This window comes from Tamandua tetradactyla, chromosome 2 (genome assembly GCF_023851605.1).
Source record: "Tamandua tetradactyla isolate mTamTet1 chromosome 2, mTamTet1.pri, whole genome shotgun sequence".
NCBI classification, from domain to species: domain Eukaryota; kingdom Metazoa; phylum Chordata; class Mammalia; order Pilosa; family Myrmecophagidae; genus Tamandua; species Tamandua tetradactyla.
The window spans coordinates 120,591,403-120,607,824 of NC_135328.1; the positions used below are offsets into that span (position 1 = coordinate 120,591,403).

The window sequence follows — 16,422 nt, forward strand, 5'->3', positions numbered from 1 at the left end:
TTCTGTTGTACCAAACTGGCCACAATAATGAATTTTCGAAGACCATTTTACATTCCCACTCTCTGGGAACATTTCTATTTTTTATTTTAACCACTCAAGCCTTGTGGTCTGTTTGAATACTCCTGAATAACACATTCCTCCTGGGCTATTTCTACATAACTTCCAGGACACGAAAACCACCTAGGGCTTCCAACATGGCTCCTTTCTTTCCTCCCATAAACAAACTCAGCAGCAAACCATGCCATCACGGTCACTCTGGAGCTTTGTATTGCTTAAGTCTTTTCCCTCAGTCTTTTGTTCTGCCAGACACTGATTATGACATTTCACCCCAAGTCTAGAGAGTAGGAAGGCTCTCTTCCATGGACCACTTGCCTGTAATCTTCTCCTTTGTCTGCCAGAAATACATGATGCTGGCCTGATGGCTCCAGAATCCATGTGGTAGAAAGATGTCCACACCCTAATCCCTGGAACCTGTGAGTGTCACCTTATAAAGAAAAAAAGATTTTTACAGGTGTGATTAAGTTAAGGATCTTGCCAGGGAGATTACCTGGGTGGGGCTTAAATCTTATCACACGTGTCCTCATAGGAGGGTGGCAGAGAGAGATTTGGGACACACAGAAGAGGAAAACAAAGTGAAAATGAAGGCAGAGATTGGAGAGAGACAGCCTGTCTTAGTTTGCCAGGTTGCTATGACAAATACCACACAGTGTTTGGCTTAAACAACTGGATTTAATGAAGCATGGTTTTGGAGGTTAGAAGTCCAAAATTAAAGTCTTGTAGGGTGATGCTTTCTCCCGGTGTCTACAGCATTCTGATACTGGCTTGCCGCAATCCTTGAGGTTCCTTGGCTTGCATCTATGCCTCCATTACATGGGGATCTGTCTCCTTGGTGGCTTCCTCTGGCTTTTTCTGATTGACTGTATCTGAATTTCCTCTGCCTTATAAGAATACAGTCATATGGATTATAGTAAGGATCACCCTGATTCAATTTGCCCTCATCTAAATTGGATCTTCAAAGATCCTATTTACAAATGAACCCACATTTTAACTAATAATATCTCCAAAGGTCCTATTTACAAATGGGTTTCCACCCATGGGAACATGGATTAAAACTTAAGCATGTCCTTTGTAGGGTACATGATTTAATCCCCAACACAACCACAAACCAAGGAATGGTGGCAGCCCCAGAAGCTGGAAAAGGCAAGGAACAGAGGCTCTCCTAGAGGCTCCTGGGGAGCATGGCTCAGCTGACACCCTGATCCCAGCTCAGTGAAACTGATTTCAGATTTCTGGCCTCCAGAACTGCAAGAGAATGGGAAGGTGGTGGTCATTTCTTACAGCAGTCACAGGACAGATCTGCTGCCTGGACCAGACCTTCAGCACCCCATGTTCATACAGTCACCACTGGGAAGTCAAGCATATCTCAGCACACTCACTTCCATGACATTTCTAAGGAAGAGCTGACTTTTTCCCCTTCTCAACAGACTCAGGGGATTTAGAATCCTCTCGAAGATTCTGATCTTTCTAAAACATACCTAAGGAAACAAAAACCCCAAGGGGATATTCAAGCATGAAGTCTTCAAGCACATTCATAGGCTTCCAGTGAAGCTACACTTCAGATGACCTCTTCTCATCTTAGCTGACACAGCATACAAAATTTGTTCCAAGTCACTCTATGGTCACATGCTTTTGGTTTAAGCAGTGTGAATTTGAGCAAGCAATTCAATTTTTCTGTGCCTTAATTTCTTCATCTAAAAGTGGGGCTCATAAACCATCTAGTTCATTTTTATACAAAGTTAAATGAATTTATGTATGTGTATAAGCACATAATAGTGCTTACATCTTAAGAAGTTCTCTTCAAAAAGAAAGTTCCTTATAACTATTTGCTATTATTCATACAGTAAAAGATTTGCTAATGTTTATAACAATCTTCTGAGTTATCCACAGAGAAAAAAGAAGCTTCCTTAGCAACTGGATATACCTGACATTCATCAATAAAATTGCTTTCTACAGGATAAAAATTACTACCTAACTTTTTTTTCAATGCCTATTGCCTTGACTTGATGGATTAAAACACACTGAGAAGGACAGGGGCCAACATGGCGGCTTAGCAAGGTGTGGGATATAGTTCATCCTCCAGAGAAGCTTGTAAATAGCCAGGAACAGCACAGAACAACTGCTGGGGCCACATCAGTGACTGGACACACAGCATAACTCAGTCTGGTTAAGCTGGACCAGCTGCGAGCCCCCCACAACTGTGAGTTCCCCAAACCACAGTGGCTGGTGCCCCTCCCCCATAGGCTGCTTGCCAGAGGGGATAGGAAAGAGACTTTACCAGCAGCAGGGGCTGAGCACAACCAGGCTCCGATTGTGGAATTAATTGACAAATTCTGACTATTAAAATTAGGCCCCCAGCTCAGCTGAACCTTGAGTAAAAGTGGAGGTTGATGGTTTTTGCCCCAGCACAGAGGGGCAAGGCTGACAGAAAAAGAAAATAAAAAAACAAGAAACAAAGGTCTTTTTGGATCGGATAACACATAATACTTGAAGGGATCTGTGCCCTAAAGGAAAGGAGGGGGCACATAGGACCTGAAGATACACAAAGCAACGTATCAACTTAAGCTCTTCATTGGTAAACCCGAGGAATGGGGGTCCTGCTCTGAAAAGGATTTTTCTTTTTCTTTTTTGTGGCTGTGTTTCTACAGCTTGACTACTCTTTAGATACAGCTGCAAGGCTTCTCAGGATCCAACTGCCCCAGGCATAGGCAGAATTAAGCTTGTTTGAGTGTTTTTCTGGAGCATGTGCCTTCCCTGGGAAAGGGGTGGGGCCCAGCTCAGGTGGATTCCCTCCCCCAAGTAATTCAAACCCCAGGGTCTGGAAAAGTGAAGCGATTAAAGTCAGCTTACAACCTCTCCTCTGTCTCCACCACAACCCCAGCAGGGAGAGTCTGCTGAAGTTAAAGATTCCACATTACCTTATGCTGGTGGGACGCACAGGCAGAAAAGCACCACATACTGGGTAGGATAGGAAAAATGCAGACTCGAGAGGCTTCATAGGAAATGCTTTCAATCTGCTGGGTCTCACCCTCAGGGAAAACTTCCACCTGAGAGGAAGCCAGTTTGGTCTGGGACTATCTGGCTGAGGTCTATAATCCTAAGTAGACCCTCCTAAGTGGGAAAAAAAGACACCATACAGGCAAGGCAAGAAACAAGAAAATAAGAACTAAAAAATTCTGATCTGTTAAACAAAACCTAAGCTAGAGGCCTAGAATAAGCTGAACTGGATGTCAAAGAACAGATAGACAGCAAAGTCATCCAGCAAGAAAATCCTAGGAAAAAAAGTGAAAACAATCACCAGAATAAACTAATTAAGGTAATAAAATGCCTAGACCCCAGCAAAAAATAATGAATCATACTAGGAAAATTGAAGATATGGTCCACTCAAAGGAACAAACCAACAATTCAAATGAGATACAGGAGTTGAAACAATTAATTCAAAATGTTTGAACAGACATGGAAAACCTCATCAAAAATCAAATCAATGAATTGAAGGAATGTATAAAGAAGGCAAGGAATGAACAAAAAGTAGAAATCGAAAGTCTGAAAACACAAATCACAGAACTTATGGGAATGAAAGGCCCAGGAGAAGAGATGAAGAAAACAATGGACATCTACAATGTCAGATTTCAAGAGGCAGAAGATAGGATTAGTGAACTGGAGGATGGGACATCTGAAATCCAACAAGCAAAAGAAGATATAGGGAAAAGAATGGAAAAATATGAGCAGGGACTCAAGGAATTGAATGACAACATGAAGCACATGAATACGCATGTTATGGGTGTCCCAGAAGGAGAAAAGAAAGGAAAAGGAGGAGAAAAACTAATGGAGGAAATTATCACTGAAAATTTCCCAACTCTTAAGAAAGACTTAAAATTACACATCCAAGAACTGCAGCATACCCCAAACAGAACAGATCCAAACAGATGTACCCCAAGACACTTACTAATCAGAATGTCAGATGTCAAAGAGAAAGAGAGAATCTTGAAAGTAGCAAGAGAAAAGCAATCCATCACATACAAGGGAAGCCCAATAAGACTATGTGTAGATTAACAGCAGAAACCAGGGAGGCAAGAAAACAGTGGGGTGATATATTTAAGTTACTGAAAGAGAAAAACTGCCAACCACAAATTCTATATCCAGAAAAATTGGTCTTCAAAAATGAGGGGGAAATTAAAACATTTTCAGACAAAAAAAAAAAAAATCACCAAGAGAATTTGTGACCAAGAAACTGGTTCTGCAAGAAATACTAAAGGGAGCACTAGGGACAGATAGGAGAGGACAGGAGAGAAAGGTGTGGAGAAGAGTGTAGGAATGAAGACTATCAGTAAAGGTAAAAAGAAGAAAAATTAAATATGACATATAAAATCCAAAAGGCAAAATGGCAAAAGAAATAACAGTACAGTAATAACAGCAAATGTTAATGGATTAAACTCCCAAATCAAAGACACAGACTGGCAGAATGGATTAAAAAACAGGACCCATCTATATGCTGTCTACAGGAAACACATCTTAGACCCAAGGATAAACATAAGTTGAAAGTGAAAGGTTGGGAAAAGATATTTCATGCAAATAACAATCAGAAAACAGCAGGAGTAGCTATACTAATATACAATAAATTAGACTTCAAATGCAAAACAGTTAAAAGAAACAAAAAAGGACACTATGCATTAATAAAAGGAACAATTCAACAAGAAAACATACCAATCATGAATATTTATGCACCAAGCCAGAATGCTCAAATACTTGAGGTAAACACTGAAAACACTGAAAAGAGGCATCAACCATAGCAGTTGGAGACTTCAATTCCCCACTGTCATCAATGGACAGAACATCTAGACAGAGGATCAATAAAGAAACAAAATTTGAATAAATTTTGAATAAATGAACTAGGCTTAACAGACATTTATAGAATATTACACCCCACAATAAAAGGATACATCTTTTTTCTCAAGTGCTTATGGATCATTCTCAAGGATAGACCTTATGCTGGGTCACAAAGCAAGTCTCAATACATTTTAAAAAGACTGAAATAATACAAAACGCTTTCTCAGATCATAAAGGAATGAAGTTGAAATCAATAATAGGCAGAGGGCCAGAAAATTCACAAATATATGGAGGCTCAACAACACACTCTTAAACCACCAGTGGGTCAAGGAAGAAATTACAAGAGAAATCAGTAAATATCTCAAGACAAGTGAAAATGAAAACACAACATATCACAATTTACAGGATGCAGCAAAGGCAGTGCTAAGAGGGAAATTTATTGTCCTAAATGTTTATATCAAAAAAGAAGAAAGAGCAAAAATTGAGGAATTAACTATCCACTTGGAAGAATTAGGGAGAGAAGAGCAAAATAACCCCAAAGCAAGCAAAAGGAAAGAAATAATGAAGATTAGAGCAGAAATAAATGAAATTGAGAACATGAAAACAATTGAGAAAATCAATAAAACTAGAAGTTGGTTCTATGAGAAAATCAATAAAATTGATGGACCCTTAGCAAGGTTGACAAAAAGAAAAAGAGAGAGGATCCAAATAAATAAAATCAAAAGTGGAAGAGGAGACATAACACTGACTCTGCAGAAATCAAGGAGGTAATGAGAGAATACTATGAACAACCTTATGCTAATAAACTAGACAATGTAGATGAAATGGACAACTTCCTAGAAAGGCATGAACAACCAACATTGACTTGAGAAGCAATAGATGACCTCAACAAACCAATCACAAGTAAAGAAATTGAATTAGTCATTTCAATTTCTTTGAAATTGAAAAGTCCAGGACCAGTTGGCTTCACGTGTGAATTCTACCAAACATTCAAAAAAGAATTAGTATCAATCCTGCTCAAACTTTTCAAAACAATTGAAGAGGAGGGAAAACTACCTAACTCATTCTATGAAGCCACCATCACTCTCATACCAAATCCAGACAAAGATATTACAAGAAAAGAAAACAACAGACCAATCTCTCTAATGAATATAGATGCAAAAATCCTTAATAAAATTCTTGCAAATCAAATCCAGCAGCACATTAAAAGAATTATACATGATGACCAAGTAGGATTCATCCCAGGTATGCAAGGATGGTTCAACATAAGAAAATCGATTAATGTAATACACCATATGAACAAATCAAAGCAGAAAAACCACATGATCATCTCAATTGATCAGAAACAGAAAAGGCATTTGACAAAATTCAACATCTTTTCTTGCTGAAAACACTTCAAAGGATAGGAATAGAAGGAAAATTTCTCAATATGATAAAGGGTATATATGAAAACCCACAGCTAACATCATCCTCAATGGGGAAAAACTGAAAGCTTTCCCCCTAAGATTAGGAATAAGATAAGGATGTCCACTATCACCATTGTTATTCAACATTGTGTTGGAAGTTCTAGCCAGAGCACTTAGACAAGAAAAAGAAATACAAGGCATCAAAATTGGAAAGGAAGAAGTAAAACTCTCACTGTTTACAGATATGATACTATATGTCAAAAACCCTGAAAAACCCATAGCAAAATTACTAGGGCTAATAAATGAGTACAGCAAAGTGGCAGGTTACAAGATCAACACTTAAAATCTGTAGCGTTTCTATACACTAGCAATGAACAATCTGAGGGTGAAATCAAGAAAAAAATTCCATTTACAATGGCAACCAAAAGAATGAAATATTCAGGAAAAAATTTAACTAAAGATACAAAAGACCTATACAAAGAAATCTACAAGAAATTGTTAAAAGAAATCACAGAAGACCTAAATAAATGGAAGGGCATACATGTTCATGGATTGGAAGACTAAATACATATTTAAACATAGTTAAGATGTCAAGTCTACCTAAATTGGTTTACAGATTCAATGCAATACCAATTAACATTCCAAAAACTTACTTTTCAGAAATAGAAAAACCAATAACCAAATTTATCTGGAAGGGCAGGGTGCCCCGAATGACTAAAAATATACTGAGAAAGAAACATGAAGTTGGAGGTCTCATGCTACCTGACCTTAAGCTGTATTACAAAGCTACAGTGGTCGAAACAGCATGGTACTGCATAAAGATATCTATACTGACCAATGGACTCGAATAGAGAGTTCATATATAGACTCTCATCTATGGACAATTGATCTTTGACAAGGCAGTCAAGCCAACTCAGCTGGGATAGAACAGTCTCTTCAGTAAATGGTGCCTAGAGAACTGGGTATCCACATGCAAAAGAATGAAAGAGGATCCATATCTCACACCCTATACAAAAATTAACTCAAAATGGATCAAATACCTAAACATTAGATCTAAGACCATAAAACTTTTAGAAGAAACTGTAGGGAAATACCTTATAAATCCTATAATAAGATGTGGTTTCCTAGACCTTATCCCCAAAGCACAAGCATTGAAGAAAGAAAGAAATAGGAATTCCCCAAAATAAAACATTTTTGTGCATCAAAGAACTTCATCAAGAAAGTTAAAAGACAGCCTATACAATGGGAGACAACATTTAGAAATGATATATCAGATAAAAATGTATTATCCAGAATATATAAAGAGATTGTTCAACTGAACAACAAAAAGACAGACAACCCAATGAAAAAATGGACAAAAGACATGAACAGACACTTCTCAGGAGAGGAAATACAAATGGCCAAAAGGCACATGAAAAGATGCTCAACTTCCCTGGCTATTAGGGAAATGCAAATCAAAACCACAATGAGATATCATCTCACACCCACCAGAATGGCCATTACCAATAAAACAGAAAACAACAAGTGCTGGAGTAGATGTGGAGAAAGAGGCACACTTATCCACTATTGGTGGGAATGTCAAATGTCAAATGAACTCGGAGAATTTCATTTGGTAACACAGACCATCAGGAGATAGAAATAGGGTAGATATTGGGTAATTGGAGCCGAAGGGATACAGATTGTGCAACAGGACTGATTGTAAAAATTCAGAAATGGATAGCACAATACTACCTAACTATAATACGATAATGTTAGAACACTAAATGAAGCTGAATGTGACAATGTTAGAGGGAAGAGGGATGGGGTACAAATGAAATCAGAAGAAATGATAGATGATAAAGACTGAGATGGTCTAGGAAAAGTCTAGAGTGTATGAGGATAGTGACTAAATGTACAAATTAAAAAATGCTTTTGGGGCAGGCAAAGGTGGCTCAGTGGCAAAGTTCTTGCCTGCCATGCCAGAGACCTGGGTTCGATTCCCAGAGCCTGCCCATGCCAAAAAAAAAAAAGCTTTTGTATGAGGAAGAACAAGGAATGTCAATATGGCTGAGGGTTGAAAATAGATGGTAATCCATATTTTAAAACTTTAGCTTATGTGTGAGACTAAAGCAAAAAATGTTTATTTGGTACAAAATTTATATTTTGAGTGGTGCATCTCCTAATGTAACTTATATGGACAGTTTAATTGAACACCATAAGTACATGGAACCTTGAGCAGGGCATGAGATTTTGTAGGTTTGCCCAGAATGATGCCCTGATAAATCCCAGAGTAATTTGAACAGTGAATAAAAAAGTATTTGCAAAGTCCCCTTGCGGGAGTGGTGAGAAAAAAGGAAAATTCAACTACCCCATACTAGAGAAGGCCTGATATTCTCACAAGCAGTGAGGGCAACAAAATCAATAGGCCGAACCCTTAATCTTGGGGTTTGTTCATATGAAACATATCCCCTCAAAGAACAGGCTAAGTCTACTTAAAATTAGGCCCAAGAGAACCTCTTTTGTTTCTCAGATGTGGCCTCTCAGCCCACATGGCAAAAAACTCACTGCCCTCCCCCTCTCTATGTGGGACATGACTCCCAAGGGTGTAAGCCTCCCTGGCAGTGTGGGACAGAAATCCTAGAACAAGCTGGGACTCAGCATCAGGGGATTAAGAAAACCTTCTTGACTGAAAGGGGGAAGAGAGGAATGAGACAAAAAAAAAAGTGTCTGAGAGTTTCAAATAGAGTTGAGAGGTTATCCTGGAGGTTATTCTTATGCATTATATAGATAACCCCTTTTTAATTTAAGGTGCATTAGAGAAGCTGGAGGGAAGTGCCTGACACTGTAGAGCTGTGTTGCAATAGCTATGCTTCTTTCAGATGATTGTATAATGATACAGCTTTCACACCCTGTCTGATTGTGAAAACCTTATTCTAATGTTCCTTTTATCTATGGTATGGACAGATGAGTAAAAAATATGTATTAAAAATAAATAAATAATAGGGGGAACAAATGTTAAACTGTGTAAAGGGAAAAACTAGTGGTCAATGAGAGGGAGAGGTAAGGGGTATGGTATGCATGAGATTTTTCTTTTTTCTTTTTATTTCTTTTTCTGAGGTGATATAAATATTCTGAGAAATTATCATGGTGATGAACATACAACTATGTCATGATATTGTGAGCCATTGATTGCATGTCAAGTATGGAATGTTCATATGTTAAGAACATATTTGTTCATTTGTATGTTGATTGATTTTATTAATAAAAATTTTTAAAAAAAGAAAAAAAATACACAGAGATTCTTCCTTCCAGAACAATATCTCCTTAAAAAAAAAGAAGAAAACTTTCCTAGGAGATCTAATGTAAAAAAAATTAAAAATAAAAATAAATAACTTTAATTATGACCAACTCAGTAAGCTCTATTTCAGTTCATGATTATACCATGATTTCCAAAGGGATTTTTAACTCAGTCATGAAAACTATGTTCTAGATTAAGCCTTAGCCAATAAGACTCCATTTTGGAAAAATAAATATATTTATTTTTACAAACCTTAAATAAGAAATGTCTTATTAAATTCAAAATCTTAAAGAAACCAAGGAGAATTGGGTTTTGTTTTTTTCCTTTTTTGGACTTTCATTTCCATGCAACTTTGTAAATGGCAAAACCTTTGTAATACTATTTCATGGTCTTAAATATGCTTCAGAGCTTCAGGGCATTTTAAAAGCATCATTAATATAAGCCAGATTGGGGAAAAAATGGCATTTTTTGTAGTCTAAATTAAATTGGTTGCTGTCCAAAATTTTTTGCATTAATAGATGCCAGGAAAATGAAAGCACTGTTAATCACATTCTTCAGGTGTTTGGAGTCTCCTACACACCCAGGGATGAAAAATGCATGGAAAATAGCCTTTGCAGCCTCAGACAGCACAGCTGTTCCCTGTCCTTCCCCACTCTTCAAGGACCCAATGGCAAGGCAGGGCATGGCATCTGGACCCGGGATGAAGCAGTCTGCATACCAGGACAGACTGACTACCAACTCATGGAACAAAACCTCCCTGGGCTTCTGGGGCTTTTTTTTTGGGGGGGGGGGGGGTTGTGCATGGTCTGGGAATTGAGCCCAGGTCTCCTACATGGAAGGCGAGCATTCCATCACTGAACCACCCGTGCACCCTGAGCTAGTAACACAACAGCATGGTGTTTCTCAAAAGGGTTTATTTTGGGTGCACGGGTGGTTTTAACCTGAAAAATGAGGGAATTGAATCAGATGATCTTGTAAGTTCCATCTAGATCAAATGCCCTTTGGCGGCACAGAGGCCATGGAAAACTGGGGGGATTCACAGGTCTATTTTCAGAGTCAGCACATTGAGTGATTAACACTTAAGGGATGGGTGTAAGGTGACAGGCCCTGCTCTAAACAAGACGTGAGACTCCAAAAGGGGAGAAATGCTGCTTGAGGGAAGAAAACCTCACCTTCTCAGGGAAGCCTTCCCTGAAAACCCCAGCTGAACTGGAGATGACGTTCTCCCCACCAGCACCGCACCCCAAAGCAAGCCAAGCCTGTCATAGCCTTCTTATTTGTTGTTTTCACTGCAGATATCACCATCAGAATTTCTTTTTTCTCTTCTTCTATTTATTTACTTGTTTATTATTATCCTCAACCTCTTGACTATAAGCTCCAGCAGAACAGAGACCTCATCATTTTCAGCCTCCATTTTCTCTCACCCGTGCTTGGTACTCAAGAAACATTTCTTGAATGAATGAACGAAAAAATGAACATATTCTGGCCTTCTGAAAATCTGTTTTCTGTTTCTATACTAAAATAAGAATGGTCTTTGCAAAGTGCAAACTTAATTGTCATCCCCCGAGGTGAAGCCTATTAAATTGGCTGTATTCGTTTTCATGGGTTGTTGTAACAACGTACCATAAAATGGGTGGCTTAAAACAACAGAAATTCATTCTTTTACAGTTCTGGAGCTTTGAGGTCCAAAATCAAGGTGTGAGCAGGGCATGTTCCCTCTGAGATTCTAGAAAAGTGTCTGTTCCACGCCTCTGTCCCTGTTTCTGGTGGCTTCCAGCTATCCTCGACATTCTTTGGCTTACAACTTCATCACTCCAATTTCTGTCTCCATTGTCACATGGCTGTCTCTTATCTGTTTGCCTATGTGTAAATTCCTATCATCTTATAAGGACACCAGTCATTTTGGACTTAGGGCCAAATCTAATTCAGTGTGGCCTCATCTTGACTTGATTACATCTAAGACCCTACTTCCAAATAAGGCCACATTTACAAGCTCTGGGTGGACATGAATTCTAGGGTAACTCTATTCAATCCAGCACAGTGGCTCTAAGGATAAAAACCAAATTTTTCATCCCAATCTAGAGGCACAGTATAATTAGGACCCTGCCACCACTGCATCTCTCCCATGTTGATCCACCCTCCTGCTTGCACGCAGGAACTCAGCCTTTATAGCCCAGATTCAAGCACCATGCTAATTCTTCTATGTGACCTTTGCACACATCATTCCTGTATTGGGAAAGGGAACATACCCCATGAAAAGCTGACCCACACCCCACTCCCAACCATCACCCAGTAAACACCTGCTCACCTGTAATATCTTAGCTCACCTTCAATATCTTTCTTCCCCAGGAGAAGGCCTTCCCTGACACACACACAAACCTACACACCTGGCCTATGTGGGACTCTAGGCCCCTCTTCTTCTCCTTCAGTATACTTATCTCAAACTACACATTTATGGCTGTAGTCATTTGCTTAATATCTGTTACCCCCACAACATTATACAATCTGAGAGAGCAGAGGCCAGTCTGTTTTTGCTTACCCTGGTGTCCTCAGAACCCAGCAGAGTACCTGATCCATTACAAGCTGGCAATCGATATTTGCAGAATGAATGACCTTACAAATGAATGAATGAATGGCCCACAAGCAGCCTCATATCTTGCTAAAACCAAAACCTCTTGTATTGTCTCTGAAATAATCAGTAATTGTTTCTTAAATCCAGCTGTCCTGATTAATGAAAGCAGACTTTCTATCAAAAATCATCTCCTCAAACTACAAAGCCATGGTCCTTTTGGCCGTGTAATCATATCAGAGAGCAGTAAGGAAGGGCAACCCAGATTTAATCCCTGTGCACAAATGGAGTTCCCTGCTGCCCTGTCTCTTTATACTCAGTCATTCCAACCAGAACGTTTTAATTTGGAGAAAATAATGAACCTCTACAGGGAAAAGGGAAAGGGAGGGCAGCCACAGGGGCCATGGAATTTAAGTCAGTGTCTGGTTACTATTTAGGATCTCGAAGGAAACAAGAGCTGAGGAAACGGCAGTTGCAACTGCTCTTTGTTCTGTTCTTAAAAAGAAAATTCCACAAAACACAGTTCTGAGCTAGAAGCAAATATGCATTCTGCATCATAGAGAATCTATCAAAACTGCTCAAAGCTCACAGGAAAACATTTGCTATTAGGATAGAAAAGACCAATTATCAAGGCAGGAATTGGCAGACTAGGGAAAGAATTACTATCAATAAGAGGGAGATAAAAATCTCAAATGTTGATTCCCAGTATCTAAAACATTCAGGATGTAAACTCTGAACTAGACAGAAAACAAAAGAGGGAGAATTTAAACAAAAACTCATCTAGAAAAAAAAAAAAAAACAGGTAACACAACAAAAAAAAACTACCAAGGTGTAAAGAAGGTGAAGGGAAAGTTCAGGGGATAATGGAAAGAGTGAACTAGCAAAAGCTTATCCAGGCAGGGCGGAGCAGGGAGCTGGAGAGCAAAGCAAGACTGCAAGCGATAAGAGAAAAATGTAAATACAACCTGATAATCCAGGAGCATTTTTGCCCCAGCCCAGGAAAAAACATTCATAAATCTTGTAGAAACATAATATATTGGAAACTGAGAAAATGGATCTATTTCAGATCTTATCTTGGTCTATGTTTCAGAGCCAGAAAATGAAGGAAAAAAAATGAAGGCAAAATATTGAACTGTTAGCTTTCCTCCCTTTATGCCCCTTCTCAGAGCCCTTGATGGAGGCAGACACTAGGACTGGAATTCTGACTCTTGCATTCACTGGAGCAGCCATCTCACTGTCTTTGGACCTCGGCTTCTCACATGTCAAAGCAGGGTGTTTCCCACACCTTGGTGGATCTGTGAGATCCCTAACATCTGGAGAGCTAGTAGCTGGTGGGGAGGCACAGGGTCCAAGGTCAGCCAGATGCAACTCTAACCCCAACTCTCAGACTGAATTAGCTCTGTGACCTTGGGGAGGTGGCCCAACCCTTTCAAGCTAAGTCTACCTACTTGAAAGCAATAGAGAATAACTAACAGAGGTGCAGAGACATTTAACAATGCCCTTAAAGTTACACAGTAAGGACTTAGACTCAAGTCTTGCTGAAGCCAAGGACCCCATTCTTTCTACTATCATGCGTTGCCTCCAGTGAAACTTGGACCAACCTCAAGTGTCATGTTCACCTAATGACAGTTATTAATGGTGAGGATTAAAGACACTAGTAATCCACAGAAAGTCCTGACACTTAAAAAATGTGTAGCAAATATGACCTACTAGTAGTCACTCTTTAGCTTTGATGAATTAAAGAAAAATAATTAGTAACTTGATTTCTCACAAGGTAAAACATCTGTATTTTCCTTCCTCTCACTACCTGAGGTTACAGAAAAAAAAGCCTAATGACTTTTTTCTAAATATTTATTTCATGCCATGATTCACAAATATATATGTTGAACAACCTCAAATTTGTTGGCCATTTGAGAATCCACAACAGTTGGTCACATTGACTTAGAAGTAAGCAAGAAAAGATGTTCTGAACAAGATTCAAGGTCTGGCTTGGGTAAAATACATGCTTTCCTGTTGTAAATAATCCATTGACTTTTAATATTTTCAAATCCTTGGTCTCTCATCTGTAGGACATATGAAATTAGTGATGGGGGATAAAGTCACAAGGAAATTAGCCCCATTTCATTTCAGTTTTTAGGATCTCTGCGTACCAAAGCTTATTCTGTTTCCTGGAAAGGTACAATATTTTCCAGATGGAATTTCAAGGTTTTAATTCTGGCTTCCTAACACTAACTATGTCAGCCAGACCCATCTCTATCCCTCACATCTGGTTTTGGATGGAAATCACCAAACCTCACCATGCCACAAAGATTTCAATTTGGCTTCTTAACTGAAACCTTGTGATGAAGTTCTGAAGCCTTATCCTCTCCCGATTAGTGCCAACAAATTAACTGGATCAAGCATGAGTCATAGCAACGTACCAGCCCTGCAACCATAATTCCATCTGGGACAAACTCAGAAAGTCAGAGAACTGAACACCCAACACAATCCTGGCATATAGTAGATGTTCTATAGAAATCTATTAGGTGAGAGAATGAGAAACAAGACTCAACACAGAGAAACTATCACACAGGTACCACACTGGGTTTCTTCAATATTCTGTTTTGCAGATCCTTCATATCTAACCGGAGGTCTTCTTGATTTTATAAATCAGAAGACTGAGGCTGAGAAGATTCTATCATGTTTTTAAAATTACACAGCTGGTTTATAGTGGAGTCAAGATTCAAACCCACACCTCGCAGATCCCAGAGTCCCTTGCCATTCCACTAAACTAACTATATGACCACCACCTCCAAAGGAAACATCCACTAACATCAGTTTTCACATGTATATTAGGACAACAAGTCCAATGCAAAAGAGTTTTTCCTTAGGCTAACATAAATTTGAAAGGATGTTGCTTTAAAAAAATGTTAGGTTTCCTTGATGTTACTGGGGAGTTAGACAGAAGTTTGACATGCCCCATCACCAATGTTTAAATAAAAATTTCACCACTCTTTTGTGCAAAAAAAAATAAGTCTTGATGCTGGATATTCTTTTTTCCTGTTTTTTCTCTAAATAAAACAATCTGAAAACTGAGTATTTTATGAATTAGGAATTGAGTTTGGCTGCAACGTAACACAAAATGTTTAAGCAGTGGTTTAAAAGATGTCTAGAGATGAGAAGTTAAAAGCTGGCATGGAATTTCCACAGCGTCACCAGGAAACAGGCTCTTTCTACCTTAACACATAGTTTTCAACTGTAGAGTGTTCTCATGGACACAATATGGCTGCTGGACCTCTAACAATTACAATGGCCATTCCAGGCAAGAGGAAGATGGAAGGGTCAAAAGCAAAAGCCTGACAGCCTGAAACAATCCTCTTTGAAATTCCTTTCCCAGAAGTCTCATCCAGTCATTTCTGTTAACAACTCTTTGGCTAGAAGAATATTGCCTGACCACCCCTACCAACAATAAAGGCTCAGAAATGTACGTATGAGAGCTAGGTACATTGACAACCCAACACAATGATTTTGTTAGAAAGACAAAGCAGGACATACTAGATAAGCAACCAATAGCTCTCACACAAACGCCTTAAACATCATTTAAACATCTGGTAAGAGTGTCTTCTGTGAAACTAGATACTTAGAGAGATTATGTGATGTATAGAAGACAGAATCCTTGCTTCTGTGGAGTATAACAAAGCCATATTGCAGCCCTTGGCCTCGAATATTGGATAATACAGAGGTTTAGAAGATATCCAGCTTATTAAAAAAATCTAACTAAATGAAAAGTAAGCATGATTTTATCAAGAACATCAGTGAGCCATTAAACGCTCTTGGCTTCAACGTCTCTGAACTGTTGATCTAAGGGGTCTAAATTTTCATTCCATCTGCCCCAGTAAACCTAAAGGTAAAGCCTCTTAAAGGCACATGTGCCTCATCCTATTATACTCTTAAGTAAAGGAAGTCTCCATCACACTCAGGAAAATCAATTTTACCTTTTCCCACCCAGGGCCCACTGCTGGTCACTACAGGGAATGTCTCTCCACGCAAAGTGACTAGAAGACTCCTGGGGTCTCTGTGTGGAAAACAGCCTTAAAGGCATCTCCCAACCCAATTCTTTCTCTGTGGGATGAAGGAGAGCACAAGGATGAAGGGAGAAGGAGAAAGAGGAGTCACACATATGGCGAATGCATCTTTGCCAACAAAGAGGCAGGATGTGACACCAATGACTGCAGTTGGAGGCTCAATTTCAGCCTGGAGGGAAGGTGCCCCTCTCCCAGTGATACTGGGAAATTGTTCTCAAGACA

The 16,422-nt window shown here is 39.1% G+C and overlaps 1 long non-coding RNA gene across 1 annotated transcript in view; it reads right to left on the reverse strand.

Moving 5' to 3' along the window:
* Positions 1-378: 378 nt before the first annotated feature.
* LOC143661908 (uncharacterized) overlaps positions 379-16,422 on the reverse strand; it is a 55,261-nt gene continuing 39,217 nt past the window's right edge. Inside the window, exon 4 of the long non-coding RNA XR_013164960.1 lies at positions 379-484. This is a non-coding gene — a long non-coding RNA (uncharacterized LOC143661908). The remainder of the gene's footprint in view (positions 485-16,422) is intronic.